General features: G+C 39.0%; 1 protein-coding gene across 1 annotated transcript in view; it reads left to right on the top strand.

Annotated features, from left to right (window-relative positions):
- LOC106784821 (UPF0489 protein C5orf22 homolog) overlaps nt 1–19,040 on the top strand; it is a 435,726-nt gene that overhangs the window by 385,193 nt on the left and 31,493 nt on the right. The gene's annotated exons all lie outside the window — the stretch shown is intronic.

Raw genomic sequence — 19,040 nt, 5'->3', positions numbered from 1 at the left:
TATCGATACGAAATAATAATGTTTTTCTTGAGAGCTCCGATCTGGAAGATTTTAATATACAATAATATATCAATTTTTATTCGATACGTTGTATATTTTCAATCAATTACCAAAACTTCTCGTACGATGAACAATAAAAATATTGACAAATAGTCAATTAATAATAAAATATGTAGATATTAATATATCACAGTAAACTTTAATATATACGAATAATAGATGTAAGAATACTCATACAAAGGAGTTCGGTGTCGAGGGAAAAATTTCTTGGAAAACTAAAGTTTATCGTGAGATCGGTGCTATCTTGAAAAGAAGATAAAGAGGAAAAGAAATAGACAGAGGGAGAGAGAGAGAGAGAAAGAGAGAGAGAGAGAGAGAGAGAGAGAGAGAGAGAGAGAGAGACCGAATGGGAGAGATGAGAAACGAGAACGAAAGGGGTGTTGCGGCGAGGAATAAGGGGATGGAGATGGCATGTTCCAAGGGTGATAGATTGCCTCCTCGCAAGGACGAGGCAAGCTCTCTTCCAACGGCAGAGGTGATCTCTCTCGAGAAAGCTCGAGCTTTCTCTCTGGGATCTGGTTTTGAAGAGGAACGAAGGAACGGTGGAACGAGCGCGTTCGTTCGCCGATGGAACGATAGAATGTATCATCATATGATTTATTATCAGTGGCTGTCTTCGAGCGACCATCTCGCATCCGCAGCCAGTGCCCCACCACTACGCCGCCACCCTTCGTCCTCTATCTTGCCCCGATGCCATACTCACCCTTACCTTCTCTCCTTCGACGTTCCTCGGCCTTCTTATCTCCTTCGCGATGTGCGATGGTAAAGCTTTTCTCTTACCCTCTAACCGTAGAAAATGTAAGTAACGTTGACCTTTTAAACGCTGATTCTCCTTGTTCAAACAATTACTCTCTGTCAATTATTCTTTAAATTATATTACTTTCAGCAGAGAAAAACAACAGGATGCTTTTCTATTTCAAAACTTTAATCAAATCGGCTCTTCATAATCTACATGAAGGTTTATGCCTCGAAGAAACGTTTACACCCCCGTAGATAACAACCTCTTTAGCATGTATATCCGAAGCGTGTATACACGCGTGTAAACGCTCCCCGAAAAAAGATAGGAGTCTGAATATTGATAATCTTTGTAGCACGGAGAAGAACCATGCCCTTCATCTTCCCTTTTTCCTTCCTCTATAGAGAATCTATAGATGGTTGACTGTTCTCCCACCATCATTTCCGATGTTTCCATGGCGTTCTTACTGCAAACCGAACTTTAAATTCGACCTGCTCAACAAGAGATAAGCCACCATAGTATATAAATGGTAAAGAATGTCTACGAAAATGCTACTTTGATTATATTTACTAGTTATTCGCGCAAATCTCTTTTCGTGCTAGTAATAACGAGCACGTTATGATCAGACGGTGAATAGGAAAATGGAAAATGGAGTGAATTCAAATAATCAAACTTAAAGATCATGTAACGTAAAATAAATTTAATATAAAATATATATATTACATAAAAAAACGTTAGGAAATAAAAGAGATTAATAAAATTTCGTAAAAGAAGAATTACGAAGGTGGTGCCATCGAGAGGTCCTTATCTCGCAAGCTCGTAAGAAACGTCGAAAGTTTGGCCGCCACCACGATTTGGAATTTTTATGGGGTCGTTACGAACTCTCGCAATGATAGCAATGCGCTGGAATGGTTTTGGTGGTGGAAAGAAAAGGGCAGACGCGTACGGACATCGAAGCGTAGTTCGCGCAAACGCGATAGCCGAATCTCGCGTCCTATACGCAAAGTAGAATGCTCGAATAGTCAAATGGTGAGTAGAAAAAGTGCATTGGAGAACTTTTACGACACTCTCAAGGCGTTTATGTCGCGTGTAAATCTCGCTAATTCCGCTAGCTTTCGAGGAAGGTAACTCGAGTCCGCATACCTTCGTTCTTCTTTTGATTCTTCAACGCGATAAAAGTCTCTCGAAACTGTAACATCTTGAAACTTGGAAAATATTTTACGAGAACGATATGGCAATGTAGTAAATATTTAATTAGTATTCTTTTAAATTATTTCAAGATGTTAATTGAAAAGAATAATATATCGTATTACTTGAAAGATGTTCGTTTCTTGCGTTGATTTTTATAATTCAATTCCATACAAATTTGAAAGAAACGAACACGCATTTTATTTTATAGGTATTTTTTTGAAAATGTTTCTTTTTCTTCGGCGATCCTCCATTACCGAAACGGTTCCCGAGCAACCGACGTATTCTTTCAAGTTTTCTCGAATCTGTCAAGTTCAGCCGAGGGCTGAATTGCATTTTCTTTCGTCCTCCCGCTTGAAGCCGGAAGCGTCTACGGGAGAACGAGGGCGCACGCGCTCACACACGTGCAAGATACGATTCGCATGTGCGAGTGGGTTACGCGTCGTCTATATGGAACGCGAAACGTTGCCTGCAGCAGCTACTGTATTTACTCATATCGCGAGTTTCTCGATAGTTGTTGTTTCCAAATAGCGTTTCGTCAACGTCAGCCGCTTTCGCGAGGGTTTCTCTTCGCCTACCCTCTTTCGTCTCTCCCTCTCACCCTTTCTTTTTTTTCTTTTTCTCTCTTTCTATTTTCCTCTTCTCGGCAAAAAGCTTCGTAAGAAAGAAGAAATCCATTCTTCACGCGACGCCATCTCCCTCTTTGCCCATTTTCTCTCTCTTTTCTCTAGTCTTATTCAAACCGGCTGCCGAACTATAATTTATTCCTTGAAATGTCGGAACTGGAAAGCCAATAATATACGAAACTAATGTTCCTTTCATAAGAATCCACGAAGAGATGAGTTTGTGTTTCAACAAGATCAAAATTCTCAAATAGGAGAACAGGAAATGCTAACAAGAGTAAGAACGTCGAGCTTTTTGTTAAGACGCCAAAAAGTTCTTGCTCTTGGATTTTATCTCTCAGAAAGAATAGAACGTAATAATTTTTCTTTTTGAAATGTATTTACCAGAACGCAGGGAAGACTCCGACGCTAAGTAGACGAGAAAGGAGAAAACAAAGAGCAAGGAGTCTATCCGAAACACGCATCTCTCATACGTCGGATAGAAAATCAATACCGTCTCAGCGTCTCTGAACCCATTTGCTCCCGTACTGCTGCATACAGGTCTGCCAACGTAAAAAGATATTCGCCCAAACGAAATATATTTTCCGTCGGATAAAAGTCTCGAAGGATCTTGTAGCTCGACTTACGGTCTTTCACCTCAAATAGAACTTTCGTAACATCTAAAACGTCACTCAAATAAAACTAACGATCGTTCGAGGTTTGCTTGCGCGATAAATGAAATAAATTGGTGGATCATCGATAAATATATAAATTACCAATCGATCTAAGAGAATTCTTTAATTACCTACTCAAAATATTATAAAGGAGATAAAAAGATGAAAATATGAGCGAATTTTTCGCTCAACGATCAACCCTAACTTCCTCGTAATCGCGGACAGGTGGTTGATTACGGTTCGCCGTGAAGGGTGCAAAAACGGGGGCGGCTGCTGATCCAGACGGTTATAGTGTTCAATAATTAAGTGGAACCTGTTGCGCTTCTCACCCCCTACCTTCACAATCTCCGGACTACTCCCGGCCAGTCACATTCTACGTAACTCGAACTTCGACGCTAAAAGCACCACGTCGAAATTCATTATTCATGCCAATTAAAAGCCAACGACCTTTCTACGACTACGTGGATGCATAATTCTCGCATTTGGCAAACAATGATTCACGAACATATTTTCTCGCCCCAAGAAACTTTGTCTTCGGTGATTCGATGACAATTTTGACTAATTGTAAGACCATTTCTTTCTTTTTTCAAACGTAATATAAAAAACTATATTTTTAAGGGCAGTACCTTTCATCAGCTTTTTATGCTCTCCAATAAGCAACTCCTTTTAAATTGGCCAAATTCGTCCTTGTATTCCTCGATTTTCAACGAGTTTGACCCTCTTCTCGAAAGAGAAGCCCTTGTGCCTCGCAAGACGTATACACACAGTTCATATGTAAAAACTGGCGTATCTGCGTTCTTTATAAATATGTCATTTACCGACCCTTCCTTTTACTCTACTCACATATTATGTAAGATTTTGCGGATAAAGATTTCCTCGTGGACTTCTTCTATTGCTATCTAATCTGTTTCCCTTTAGATATTGAAGAAAAACCAATTGATTTAAAAAAATAATATCGAAGTTTTTCATTCGATACATTTCAGATTGATTTCTATTTATAAAAAAATCAAAACTTTCGTAGTTGGTCATTTTATCTTACTGTTAGTTTTTTTCTTCCATCAAATTTTCATTAACTTTTTTGTATTTTGTCGTGAAAGTAAAAATTCTCGTATGTAAATACATTTAATAAGTAATAATATCCATCAAAGGCGACAACGCGCAATGGTGACGAGGTTAGGTGTTGCATTGAAATCCCCGTTTTCCAATTTTCTCCTTGTAGAATGTGCATCCATAAATTGGAATATCTAAGAGGCTGGTAAGACGCGTCGTTAATACTCGGTCGCCATTCGGGGATTCGTGTATCCGCAAAATTCCAGCGTTTTCATTGACATCGACGTCCATAAAGTGCCAATAATAAGTGCATAATAACCGGCGCTTGATATCAAAAAGAAGGCCGCGGAGGGAAGCGAACGTAAAAAGGGATTCGCTCGGAGTAATATGATATGGGAGATCGGGATGCGGCAGGGATGGAAGAGAGCCGAGAGTGTGGGTAAAGTGGATGGGGTAAAGACGACGGTACACCGTGCGATACCGCGATGCCTGAGAAGAGCTGATGGGTAGGGGTGAAGGTAGGGGTGAAGGTAGAGAGGGTGGAGGTGGATCTTCGAGGCAGAAGAGAAGCACACTGTATGTCGTAGTAATCTTTTACGGTCTATCTCGCATCACGCTGCCGCGCGAGCTTGCATTGCTGCCTCTACAGGTCGATTCAGAAATCGGAATCGGAAAAAATGTCATCTTAATTATTCTATCCGAGATTAGTTTTTCAACAAGAAAATAGAGATATAATATTTAATTAGAAATAAAAGAAGATAGACGTTCTAAGACATCTCTCGATGTACTTATCTGTTTTTCATTTTCACCGATTTCGTTGATATAGAAAGGACAAGAAAAGTAGAATAAGATTTTTCTTAAAAACTTTTTTGTTCCCTTTTATTTAGCCTCTTGGAGAGTCGGACAGATGATAAGAAACGATGATATAGTAAGCCTATACTCGCATCTTCTAGGTTGAAACGACCGGTATATGTACGTATTCTCGACTGAAAGGAGGACTCGAAAAGCTCCATCTCCAGCACGGGGCTCTCTTGGGATAAAGGATCAAGGTTCCTGGATGCGATGCACACGTATATCCTTATCTTATATCCCTGCCAACCAACCACCCACTATCTACTTTTCCACCCCGTACCTTCTAGCTCTTCTCTTCTTCGCCTACCCCTTCTTACCACCCCGCATCATTTCCAAGTTTCGTAAGATGGCGTGTCCTTTGGCGTGCCTGCCTAATATCAAGCATCATCGCTCATCCCTTATATACATATATCTTGTACGAGCTTTCTTAAGTACTAACCGAAAGATCCTGTCGTCTACCTCCTACCGAATTATCTACCATTATGCGATGCAAACGTTCTCGGAAAAACGACTGTCGGATTTACGCATACATCGGAATTAATACATTTCGAAATAACAGTCGACTATTATTCCCTTACGATTAATTGAAAAAAAAACCTTCCATTATCTTCTTTTCTTTTCTTCTTTATCTGGGTCGAAAAAATATTTCTGCAAAGTTTCTGGAAGGACGTGAACAAATATTCTCCATAACAGACAGGAAATAGAGTAGAAACGACAACAAATCCAACGAGTAACTCCATTTTTTTTTCTTCGACAAGTATACGACGCATCTATCATGGCGTCGAGACGTCACCCCCTTTTTGCCCCCGTACGACGCACGCGTTCGTACGGGGGACATACGGAGTCGTGTATACGGAATATCTCTGTATCCCCTTTCGTATATGTATTCGTACATTCATATATATATCCAACTATACGTGTATACGTACATATATACCTATATATGTACGTGCCTTCTCCCATCCCTTCTCTTGCCTCGCCTCTCCTTGGAAACGTAAAATTACTGGAAACGCAAAATCGATAGTCGCGATACGGGAGGCTCCTTCGATCCTTTTTCTACCTCCCGTATTATACTCCTTTTCGCGTATTTTTTACGACCATCTATCGTTCGAACATCGAACATAACGCGTCCCGTTAGTACGACGAATATTGCGTTCCACGTGAAGGACGATCAAATCGAATTTTACAATTGGTCGTCTATAGAATCTGAGTAGACATCGTATATTCGAAAATAATGCATCCAAATCTCAATAAAGTAAGATAAGAAGTAAGTGTAACAGTGACAGATAAAATATCAAAATGTCTGACTCTCATATTTTTTATATATATACATTCTATATTTTTTATATGTTTGCACATGTATATATAGTACCATCGTAGACAGGCAAGAAAGAAAGAGGAAAAGTGTTCTTCGTTACTTCGAACGTTAACTCCGAGCAAGTTCATTCAACGAGAGTGAAAGTTACTGCGAAGTACTTTGCGGAAAGTTCTTAAGGTGGGTCAGGACTTTCCTCGCGGTACGATGTTATTTTAGAGGGACGTCGAGTGGTAATGGGTGAGGAAAGGTGGGAGAAGAAAAGGATGCCTACGAATGAGACTGAAAGGGAGGATTATGTTAATTTATCGTCTCTGAAATCCTTGAAACTTTGACTAACACGATCAAAGAAAAACCACTGTCTGTTCATTGTTTCTATAAATTGATTATCTTTATATAACTTTTCGTAAGATTGTTCAATCCAATGAAATATTCTTATAATTGCAACGTTTGTTGTAATACTTTAACTAAAATTCGATTTTATTCGTATAAAATGATTAAAAGAAAAAAATCAAAATAACAACTTGCAAACGAAATTCCTATTACGAAAGACTATTTGTAAAAATATATCAAGTTACCAAAAATTCAGGAAAACGAATCAACTTCGTGTCGCGTCTTTGGCTTACACGTGATCGAACTGAGATCTCTAAAGCATACATATTTCGCAGACACCATCCTGCTTATCTTTCGAAGCGTTTTCCTTGGGATCTTCTTTCTCCGTCATTCCATCATCCGTGTGCTCTCATACACATACATGGAAGGGGTACGTAAAAGAATCTATACAATGGTCTGCGTCATCGATTTTCCTCGAGTAAAACCGATCGCGATACGTCTGTCTCTAATGGAAAACAAATTTCTTTTTCTACGACAATGAATTTAACAAAAAGAGAACAAAAAAAATTATAAGGTTATTTAGAAAATATCGAAATATTTTATAAAATACCGGTAAATATAAAGAAATGTTATAACAAAACGATCAATAGAAATCTGTTATATGAAAGAAGAAGAGGTTTTACTTTAAAGTGTATCGAAGCCTCATTTCACGAAACAAAGTTATGCCAAGACAAGTATACGGACGAAATAGAGATACCTCTACTCTCCTCGCCTACACTCTGGGATAAAAATGTACCCCGAAAGAAGTGACAAAGTCTCGGCGTATTTCGCCAAACAATTTCGCAGCTAGACAGTGTGTCTTGGCGCTTTAAGCTAGGCTCTTTCTCTCTTTTTCTTTCCTTCTTTTTTCTTTCGCGCTCTCTCTCACTCTCTTTCTCTCTCTCATTCTTTCATTCTCTCATTCTCTCCCTCTCTCTCGCACAGTGTATTTCTAGTAACATCTTTGGCCCTGTATAACCGTCGAGTAGTAGTAAGTTACAGTGGAAGATCCACCGTTCTCGGTTCTACCCTTTGCCCTCCACCTACGAAACTTCATGCCCCGTATTCTCCTTCTATCCCTTCCCCATTCGCGAAACGCGTACAGTGGCTCGAGTAAAATAGCTATATTATTATTATTATTTCTGCGGTCGAGGGGAAGTCACCATATTTTCCAGACTGAAATTATAACGATTTCAATGCCGCCTCGTTTTATTTTAAATTTAAAATAGATAAAAATCCAACTTCATTTTTGATATTCTACGGAATAAAAAAGAATCTTGAAAATAAATTCAATTAAAAAAATCATGAAAATATTTCTTCTTAAATGGATGAGCCTAAAGAAAAGAAAAAGAAATCGTGTCGAAAAGATTCTACATCGAGGGTGAGACTCCAGAGGAAGAGAGAAAGAGGGAAAAAAAAGGAAAGTAAAGAGAAAGAAAGAATAGCGCAGGCTGCCGCGCAGGGTGGAGAACAAGCGAGTTATATTTCAGAGTGCCGCATCCAGGAGAAATCAAGTATGGAGGAGATTTGCATGCGAGTCGAATATAAGCTTGCTGAATATCCTCGGGTATAAGTATTTCATATAAGAAGAGACCGCTGTATAGCCGTGTATAAGACACTCTCCTGTACCCTACGGCCCTTCCATTTTGCGAGAAGAAACGAAAGGGATAAAATCACCCCCCACCCCAGAGCTGCTCTTGGATTCCGGAAAGCAGCCTCTCTCTCTTTCTTCCCCTCTCTCTCTTTCTCTCTCTCTCTCTCTCTCTCTCTCTCTCTCTCTCTCTCTCTCTCTCTTTCTTTCCATCTTCTCTCACGCTTCTAGCTCAAACGCGAAAAGAGGAAATGGTGCTTTTCGTCGTCGTCGTCGTCGCGGAAAGGCTTCGAAGTGAATAGCTCGCTAGGCGTAGAAGGAGAGTATCGCTACCAAATACGCTAATGTATCCAAGTATATGTAGATAGGTGTATGCTCACATAGCTGCCATATAGACGACGTTTTAAGAAATGTATCGATATCCATGTTGCTACGGATCGTAGCTTTCCTAGTCCCTCTATATAGAACGTTATCGATTTTCGATAAGAATCTCGTCTCCATCATTATCACGAGACTTTCGGAAAAAAGCCCTTGCTTCTTTCGACAACGAAGCTGTAACGAGTTATGTGAATGAATATATGTAAGGGTTACCGATGTATATACATATATACAATATATATATATTTATACATATATTCTTTTTTTTTATTACAAGAGTATGATATTATAAAAAGAAGGGAGAGAAGAAAATATTCGAATCTTCAAGAGTCACCATCTCCTCACAGTCTCTTCCTTTCTTACCCTCTTTCGCGAGAAAAGGTGTGCTTCTGAGAAGACCGGTATGATATGCAAAAATATGTGATAAGAGTGGCTGTAGTATCTGTGTGCCGTGCTCGTAGATGTTGTCGAGTCTCGCGAGAGTGTGTACGCGGATATGGAAAAAGCAGTGGCAACCCTATCACAGTGGCAGCCCCAAGGGGGCTCGCGGCAAAAGAAGAGTATGACCGACCAACCAAGGCCCGAATATAGGATGCCAAGAATTTTCATATCTCGATGCCACTCTCAGAAAGTCGCAAGCTTTTCCTAGAAAATTTTGTCGTATATGCGACACCGTAGAAAAGATCGAGTAGTGCATATCGCATTTGTTAGATCCAATAGAAATGTTTACTTGATTTTTATACTTTTCACATTAATTATATTATTTATTCGAGAAAAAAAGAAATTACTCGAAATAGCTGAGTATGCAAATGGAGCGAAGAAAAGTGGAAAAGAAAACATTGCGAATCTGGCACGGTTTGAATCATGGAAAGAGAAGAAAGAGCTTATCACGTTAAATGTAGCGAAAAATCGTGGCTACGTCAACGTGTTCGAAAATTCGATAAAAATAAAAACTGCTAAACTATAGATCATGTCCAGTATGTACATTCGAAAATATCCAGATGTCATTGAACGTAAATTTACGCGAAAGTCTTCGAAATTCTTGCTTATTCTTCTTCTCCTTCTTCTTCTTCGTTTTCTTCTAGGGTACACGTACACTTAGGATTCTCGCATAGAAAACGTAAACGGTATCGACACTGAGAACTACCCTCCTACGTACCGTCGTCAACATCGGCCTCCCTATCGCCCACCCACCACCACTACCACCCCTTCCGTTGGATAAAGGTGTTAGGGGTGCAGGCTGCGACTGACAGCTACATTTATACGTTTCGCGGATTTTCCATATCGAGATTCGTCGAGTGCACACGGGGCCGGGCTTAACGGTGTGGCACTGCAAATAACGTCGGGAGGATTTGTATCTGTCAGAAGTTGCGGAGCTGGTTACTACGTGCCTCGGTGCTGCCTGCGGATTCAAAAATCCTCCTCCCGCGACGACGTGTACGTGAAAATTCCATGGATTCTGATGCCACCCTTCGATCGCGAGTCTCCGCGCAACATCTCACTCGTTACATTTTGCATCCAAGCCGACGAATTGGATTTTCGAAGCAACCTTAACATTTTTCCTCTCTTATTTTCTTCCTGATTTCTTCGCATCGATTTAAAAAATTAAACACGTTTGTCATATTACTTTGTGATAAGTTTTACATCGTTATTAGCAGAACAATGATCATTTAATAATGTAAATTGTATTATTGCCATTGTCTAATCCTCTTCTTGTTTACGTTTCCCTAACTATACTCCATACGGTAATTGTATAAACTGTGCTGTACTATGCTAATGCTTTTAGTTATTCCCACGTCTGTACCTCATCCTGTCGTACAAGCAACTAAACCTTTCGATTTCTATACCGAGTTCTCGAAGCCGTAGGATCATTCAACCCCTTCCTTCGAGTTCATACCTGAACGATGAACAACTTTCGATTGGCTGCATCAAAATTCTAAAGCTTTTCATTCGAGGGGAATCACGATTAATGCCGTTTAACTACTAATTACTATAGAAATGATATCAATACTAATTTCTATCAATGGGATTTAAGAATATTCTTCATACTCTCTTACATAAGTGTTCATTTCTATTACTTATCATTCATGAATTTTACACAAAATTATCGATTAAAACAAGTCCACCGTATTCATGTCTCAACGATATCATAATCGTTCGGAAATAGAAAGAAATCATCATGATAAGTGGAATACGAAATCATTAAATTGAATGCGGATGAACGAACTCGATGCGAGTATCGTGCTTGCTGCATGGGGTTTGCCCTTTTAACTTTTCGATCTTGTCGAACGAGGCTAAATATATTTGCAAATATGTGCGTATCCCTAGCGATCCCTCTTCCTCTCTTTCGTGCAAACCTCCGTCGAGTCAGCAGCATCCCTCTCACGTGTTTTCTACTCCTGCCATCGACCGACCCTCCGGGTCTCGAACGAATAATCAGGTAGGTGTAGCAAAACCATTCTTCTTCCATCCTCTTTTCTATCAATCTATCTATATATCTCCTTCCTACTCGCTCGCTCGTTTGTTCCGTCCTCATACAGAGTATATGTAAATCATGGCAAGCGTGTCCATACATAGCAACGTGGATCAACGTGTCTCTCTCTCTTACACACACACACACACACACGTATATCTTTCTCCATGCGTGTGCGTACACGTCTGTTTGTCTCTCTACATGTACTACGTGTACGCGTACACATCGCGAGGTATATTTGCATGACAATATTATTCCACTCCGGGCATACGCGGATTGGTTACTCTTTTTCCCTACGTCCTATACTACAGCACGATCCAAACAATATCCTTCGGATCTTTCAGTTTGCGAACATTCTTTTAATATACATTTGGGTATATATGTTATTAAAAAGAAAAAGAAAAAAATAAGGAAATACAGAAAAATTCGTTGAAATAGGATACTTTAAAAAAAATAAATTTGCCTAGTACTCCGATGGAACACAAAATATACGTTGACTAGTTGGAAAAAAAAGGGTTCGTTTGGGTTGTTCGTTCTCCCCATCTATCCTTCTGTCAGTCCCTCCTCTCGAACTTTGCGATCTGATGCCGTGTCGCGAGCTTTTGAAAAGATCTGTAGAAGCCAGGTCCGTATGCAAATTGGCCGATATTGTCGTGCGTTACGTAGCACCACCGATATGGGTACATGCATACACACACGCATACACGCATACATACATACATGTATGTACGAATACGAGAACGATTGCGCTCGCGTACTCGCAGGTATATATCGCGAGAGTAAAAGGGTAAAAGGAGGAAAGGGTATACCGAGAAAGAGAGTAAGAGAAATAGACGTAGGGCACAAAAAGAGAAAAATAGCTAACGAGTGTGAGAGAGGAATAGAAAAAAAAGTAGACAGAAAGAGAGAAAGAGAGAGTCGATTCAACCGATGCAAATTCGCAAACTAAAACGGAGTGCATAAAGCCGAAAGCTCAGCCGGCTCGAGGCATGATTTGCATAAGTGTCCTGGCAGCTGCGAGCGCTTGCCACCGCGAACACGTGCCTCGGCGTCCGATGAAAGGACTTGCGACCCTATGCTTCCTACTTCCGAATGTTCTACGTTATCCAAGAATTCGATCAACTTTCCGATCACTTTCGACCATTACGATTGTTCCTCTCTTCCATCTTTTATTTTTCGTATGAACTTTTTTGAGATTATCGGGAGAGAGAGAGAGAGAGAGAGAGATAGAGAAATTAAAATAAATATATAGATTCGAAGTAGTACAAGAAAATGTATTCTTCTTCTTCTTCTTTATATTGAAAGAATGAAAAGATAGATAGAAAGATGTATGTACTTGAAATCGGACAAAAGAGAGAGAAAGAAATAAAGAGAGAGATGGAATACTTGGAGAAATTTTTCGATTCGATTGCAGCTGTCGCGCGTCGTCATCCTCGACGTAAAAGACGACAGAAAAGAAGAGGAAGAAGAAGAAGAAGAAGAAGACGACGACGACGACGACGACGACGACGATGACGACGACGAGTGCAAGGAGCTCTGTGCGCCACGGGAATAAGATATGGAAATTTTCAATTCGGGCAAAATTTAAGAATTTACCCCGGCCGCCCGCGCGCACGGCTGGCATGTAGTAGGGTGCAGGATATGTATTATGCGGGGAGGGACGCATTTCCAAGGAAGAAGAAGAAAAAGTGGTGGAAGAGAAGGAAGGAGGGGGGAGTATGTGTGTGACGTGTGTGGCGGCCATTACGAAGAGCCGGGGGTGGTTGCCAGGCAACGCCTTTCAACCCCCACATACTCACACCACCCTCGACCAACCCCAAAACCCTGCGCGAATTCCCCACCCCCTGCTGCTTCTCTTCTCTTCTATTCCCTTCCCTCTTTTTCTATCCTTTCCGAACACTCTCTCTTTCTTACCTCTTTCTTCCTCTTCCACCCATTTTTTCTTTTTTTCGGCTTACTACAACACGAACGATGATTCGTTTCTCGATAACTCTTATCGGCGATATTAATTCGATAATGTCTCTTGACTATCGTTTTCTTAATACGATGTATGTATAAAGTTAAATATTATAGATAAATGCTTTTACATACCTATAGTTCTGCTTATTAATAGTTTATAAACCCTTTTTAATTCTCTCTTATGTAATGTCTGCTGAAAATATATCGGTACAGAGAGTCCGATAAATTTCAAACACAAGGAGCTTTATACTTCCTTTTTTCATGCTATCGACCTCCACGCAATAAAATCCTGTAATAACTATGTCCGTCAAACAGCTTAAGTCGTTCTATATTCACAGCTATCAAGAGAAGCTTGAAAATATAACTTACCACTATCTTTGTCCGGCAATGTTTAGCAATAAATTAATAATTTAATTAAAGTCTACCGACAAAAATGTCTCCATTTTAACGACGTGAAAATATGTAGAGTAATATCATTTTCCTCTTATATGGAGAATAAATTGACGAATATTTCTGGTCGATCGAATTTTCGTTCCGTGGTATTTACGGTGAAAGAAAGAAAGAAAATGTCGAATCGGATACGTGCTCATTGACGTTTGAATAAAATTGTCGAAAATGAGATCCTCCGTTAGCTTTCACCTTCTAATGCGCATCGAAACGGTTCTGCACATTCGCTGCCTTAAATTGGGTGTAACATTCGGTTGTTGACTCTATGCGCACATGCTTGCGTACGTATGTATATACGAATGCATCTAAAGGACGAGCAAGGAAGAGGTACGTATCGATGATGGGTCGATAAACATCCAAGTATTGTGCAATCAACCGCCTATTTGGTGTCATTGTACCTACCTACATTTCAGAAGGTATCATGCATTCTCTGTCTCATTCTATCTCTCTTTCTCTCTCTCTCTTTCTCTCTCACTCTCTTTCTCATCCTCTTTTCCATGCGCTATTGTGTTTGTTCCATTCGAAGAGGGGATTTCACCCAGGAACGATGCTTCAGATTTTGCTACCTGAGCGTACTGGAGCAGGAGATAACCACGTCTCGTTTCGAGGTCGCTTTGAAAATGGACACGAATTCTCCTGTGAACCTGTCCTCTAATCGCATCAATATAACGGACACGATATACAATACTAAAACGGACATTGTTTTCATTTAACAGGTCTTACAGAATTCATACATTTTACAAAATAAATTTTCCGAAACCATCTTAAAAGATGAAAACAACATTTAAAAAACCATAGAAAATCCCTTTATAGAAAAAAATAAAGGCACATTGACCTACGACCCGACTACCTGCCGTTACCACTGGTATAAACATTTTCACAATAATTCCATGGGGTATCCCTTGGGATCTTTTACATGGGTTTCGAAAGCTACACTGTCCTTTAATGCACCATTATATTACTTTCCGATTATTAATGGTGCTGTCTCGTATGCTTGGTTCCACCCTTTCTACATAAACTATACTCTCTCTCTTCCAATCCGTCAAATCTTTACCTCGGCAGACTCTAATCCTAACCTCCTTTTATATACTAATGATGCTTTTTATTATCGATCTTTGTTATACGCGAAAAGAAAAATTTTCAAAACTAATCGCCGTATAATCCCTATATCCTAAAATGATGATTATCAATCTAAAAAAATAAGCATATTTTATTGAAAAAATCAATAAAATGAAATCATTAAAAAATTGTAATAGCAAGTCAATATATTTAATTCGATAAATAATTCGTCGAGTTCACGAGTTCAACTCGACTTTCGTAGATGGTCGCTTTTAGCTTTCGATGCATATGGTGGATATTTAATAACGAGTTGGTACGAATGGATATACCCTTGTCGTTCTCATATATACATATATACATATATATTTATGTATGTAGATATATAGATATATTTCAGTGAGTCGAAGCCTGCACTACTGCTGTATTTTACGAGGAGATATTTCCAATTTGTCTTCCTGCAGAAAGTGTTGCACCGTCACTGAAACCGGCAAGGAGCATGAGCGAGTGAACGAACGAAGGAAGAAAGAAAGAAGGAGAGAAAGAAAGATAAAAAAAGAAGAAAAAGGAGAAAGAGAGAAAGAGAGAGAGAGAGAGAGAGAGAGAGAGAGAGGGAGAGAGGAGGAAACATGCTCGAGTAATGGTGGAAAATCCGCCGACTGAATTGAAGCTAGACGTCGTGAAATTGAACAACGTACGTAATACATATATTCGCAAGAGTGACGCGCACATGTGAGAACTCTGGCTTTTATGTGCACACGAGTGTGCGACTTTTACATATTCTTACCAATACATGTTATTGAGTATATGAATATATGAATATATACACGTACGAATATGTGTAGGTATATATCAATAATAATTCGTAGTATCCACGAATCCTACCCATTTCGTCCTTAAAAAGAAAACAGGCGGACTTGTATACGGCATGGAAAGATTTCTCGTGAGATCGTTAGGCATTAGATTACTATTGATAGAATACACCCTACAGACTCAATATTATATTTTCTTTTACTTGTATATATATGGTATATATCAATAATCTATGTAAGTATAATATTATTCTATTTTTCTCGCAACTATATGTAATATATAACTATATATGTAAATGTGATTTTCGTTTTCAAAATTGAGTTATTTAATTTTCAAGTTTGTTACAAAATTAGACGAATTTTTCGTTAAAGGGTTCGTTATATCTTTTTAGCATGAGTTTATTTTCTGATCCGCCAGTTGGTTTTTATCCTTTATCATACACTCGAAAGTGGTCGTATCATCGTAGTTAAACAAACAAACGCTTCTTATACGTGAGAGGAAAAGGGGCCGCACTTATCGCGTTAAATATTTGCACCACTTCAGCCATCAGGTAGTCGCAACTAGCTTCTCTCTTCCCTAACGGACAGTTGAGCTCTTTGTAAGGTCCCGAACCTTTCGAAGATACACCTTTCGCTCGATTTGACCCCTTCCTAAGCACGCATGTCGGAACATAAGAGCGATTCCATGTTGATCGTAGAAATTTATTACAGGCCCTAAGCACGCACGTCACGCGTTTCGAACGTGTTAAAATAACGCTTCAACCAGCTGGAATAGGAAAAATCCCGTAAAATGCATACGATTACGTTGAGAGCATATTCAATGTGCTAACGTAAGAAAGGGTTGAATTGGAAATATAAATCAAAAATCTACCCTCCTCTCTATAGCGTTCTTAATCGACCGTACAAATTTTCTCTTATGTATGCCAATATCTATTTTTTTTACAGACGATTTGCGAATTCTCTTTATGAAAGTTTAGATATGTATAGAATAAAAAAAGGAAAAAAATCTCGAAATCCATATGTCCTAACAAATATGTTAAAATTTTTTGTAAAACTGCACAAACTGTCTTGATATTTATCTTGTTTCATTATTTCTGATTATATTTTAGTAGACTTATGTATTAGTATTATATTTAATGACTATCATTCAAGCGAAGGTACGATTTTAACGCACAAGCGTTAAGAGAAACTCGTAATCAACTATCGTCTTTAAAGACGACATAAAATACGCGGCACATGTGGATAGTACTATATACGTAGTAGCCCAATGAAAGCGACACCCTTAATAACCGCGGGTAACCGATGGCTAAAAGCGAGTGGAGAGGGCGGTTAAAGCAACTTGTTGCATAATAACGCTGAAGCAAAAGATAGGACCAACTTAGTCCCGCGTGATCGTTGCGCTTGCGCCTCGAGTGTCACCGTTAATCCCAACCGTTTCATTTAAGTTGCGACCACTAATCGACGTCATTCGGATTATTAAAGGAGATCTTTGAAACAACTTTCTTTATATTAGTTTCAAATTTAACTTACATCTCGTTAATTGACATTGAAATTTCAAACATACAAAGTATTAAGAAGAAAAAGAAAAAAAGGAACATTTTCTTAATCTTAATCTCTAGATACTTCTCGTCTTGAATGAGACGTGAGGATAGACGTGTCCTTGGGAATATCCCACAGGATGAGAAAAAGAATGAGAAAAAAAAAGAAGGAAGACGTAAAGCAAAGCAGAACGGAAGAGAATAAGGGAAAAGGAAAGGACGTGGCATGCGATTAGCGTTTGATACCGCGTGCCAACGTCCTGAGGGTCCTAGAGTAGGAGCAGACAAGCAGACAGACGTATAATTTCAGGGATAAGATCTAAAACATTGCCTTAACCTGGCACAGACGGAGAACGAAAATACCGGCGAAAGGGGTTCTTCGTGGCACCATGTGTGGAACGGGCTGCCAAGTAAAACGCTTACTTACGAAAAAAGCCTTCTTCTATTCGATATTCTCTAGACTCACAAGTTTATTCGCCATCATATGTATTAGTTCCAACTATTCAACCTTCAATGGACGTTGGATTTTGGTATCTACGTTACTGAATGATACCCTAATCTTTTATTTGACTTTTTTTTGGATAACATCTACATAGGATATATTATACTATATCTTTGTGTCGTAGAACTCGACGATAACTCTTTTGTCCCGGTAACGCGCGTGTTGCGGAAAGTGGGGAAAAAATAAAAAAAAATAAAAATAAAAGAGAGAAAGAAAGAAGAAAGGAAGTCCGTGGAAAGAACGACCTATTGGCGGATCATTAAACACAGATAGGGTCAACCCACTGCATATGTCGCGTCCCTGTACGTCTCTCAAAGCTGGAGTTAGTTAACGTGTATGCAAAGCCGCGCCAGCCAGGTAGAGACTCGCCCTGATTATTTATGTGAGGATCTCGCGTTAGACACCCTTTTTTTCCAGCCCCTTCTTTTATCGTCTATCTCTTTCTCTCTTTCTCTCTCTCTTTCTCTCTCTCTTTCTCTCTCTCTCTCTCTCTCTCTCTCTCTCTCTCTTTCTTTCCTTCTCACTCTCCTGTCTGATCTACGAAAAGGAAAAGGGACAGAAAAACATCGGGGCATACCAACGGCTCTTCCACACGGTTTTTATAGATACTAAAAAATATTATAATCTATGCTTCGCTGGAAGAGAAAAATATAATTCATTATTCGAGCGGATATACAAAGAGAACGACAACGGGGTGCCTCGTAGGGTGAATCCCGCCCGCTCGCCATCCCGTAGCCCGACCAAAAGGTTAGAGCAAACGGAGAAGGGAACCTTCGAGAGATATCCGAACAGACTAAGGATCGGAAAAATTTTCTCAGTCGAGAGACTATATTTCATCTTAACCCTTCTTTTCAAAAGTAAGCGTGAGATCTTTGAAGAAACAACTTGAACATCTTTTATTCTATCTTTATTTTTTTACATGAAAGGAACTCTCAAAAATATCTCGTAACAATTGCGTTATTTATATTCATTTTTGTTATACATGTATATGTCAGTGTTAAATTGTATACTTCAGTTAAATCGTGGTAACCCTAGGTTTTATCCGAAATTACTAACATATACCTTTTTAGGAAAGCATATGAAAAGAATTTTATTATATACTAAAACTCATAATTTTAGGAAATAACGAGATTATAGGTATATGAATTCACAAGAGGCGAGTAGTTTAAGTATAGGTACGTTCAAAGTCGATGGAACAGCATGACTCTGACAGAAAATTTATTTTCAAAGGAAATAGAGAGATAAGAACGAATCTATGAGCAATCATTATTCGCGTTTTATTTTATTTTTATTTTCATAGTTTTCGAAGGAAATTTAATTTAATCCCTTAAATCAGTGGAAAAACTCTATCTAGAGATTTTAGTTTTTTTATTTAGAGTTTTAATTTTTGTTGGTGTGTATAACTTATTATTATTTTACTATTTTTATTATTTAT

Source organism: Polistes canadensis, unplaced genomic scaffold, assembly GCF_001313835.1.
Source record: "Polistes canadensis isolate GaletaPanama2010 unplaced genomic scaffold, ASM131383v1 scaffold_41, whole genome shotgun sequence".
Classification (NCBI taxonomy): domain Eukaryota; kingdom Metazoa; phylum Arthropoda; class Insecta; order Hymenoptera; family Vespidae; genus Polistes; species Polistes canadensis.
Note: the sequence above shows the minus strand (reverse complement) of the source record. Positions and strands in the feature narration are given on the sequence as shown.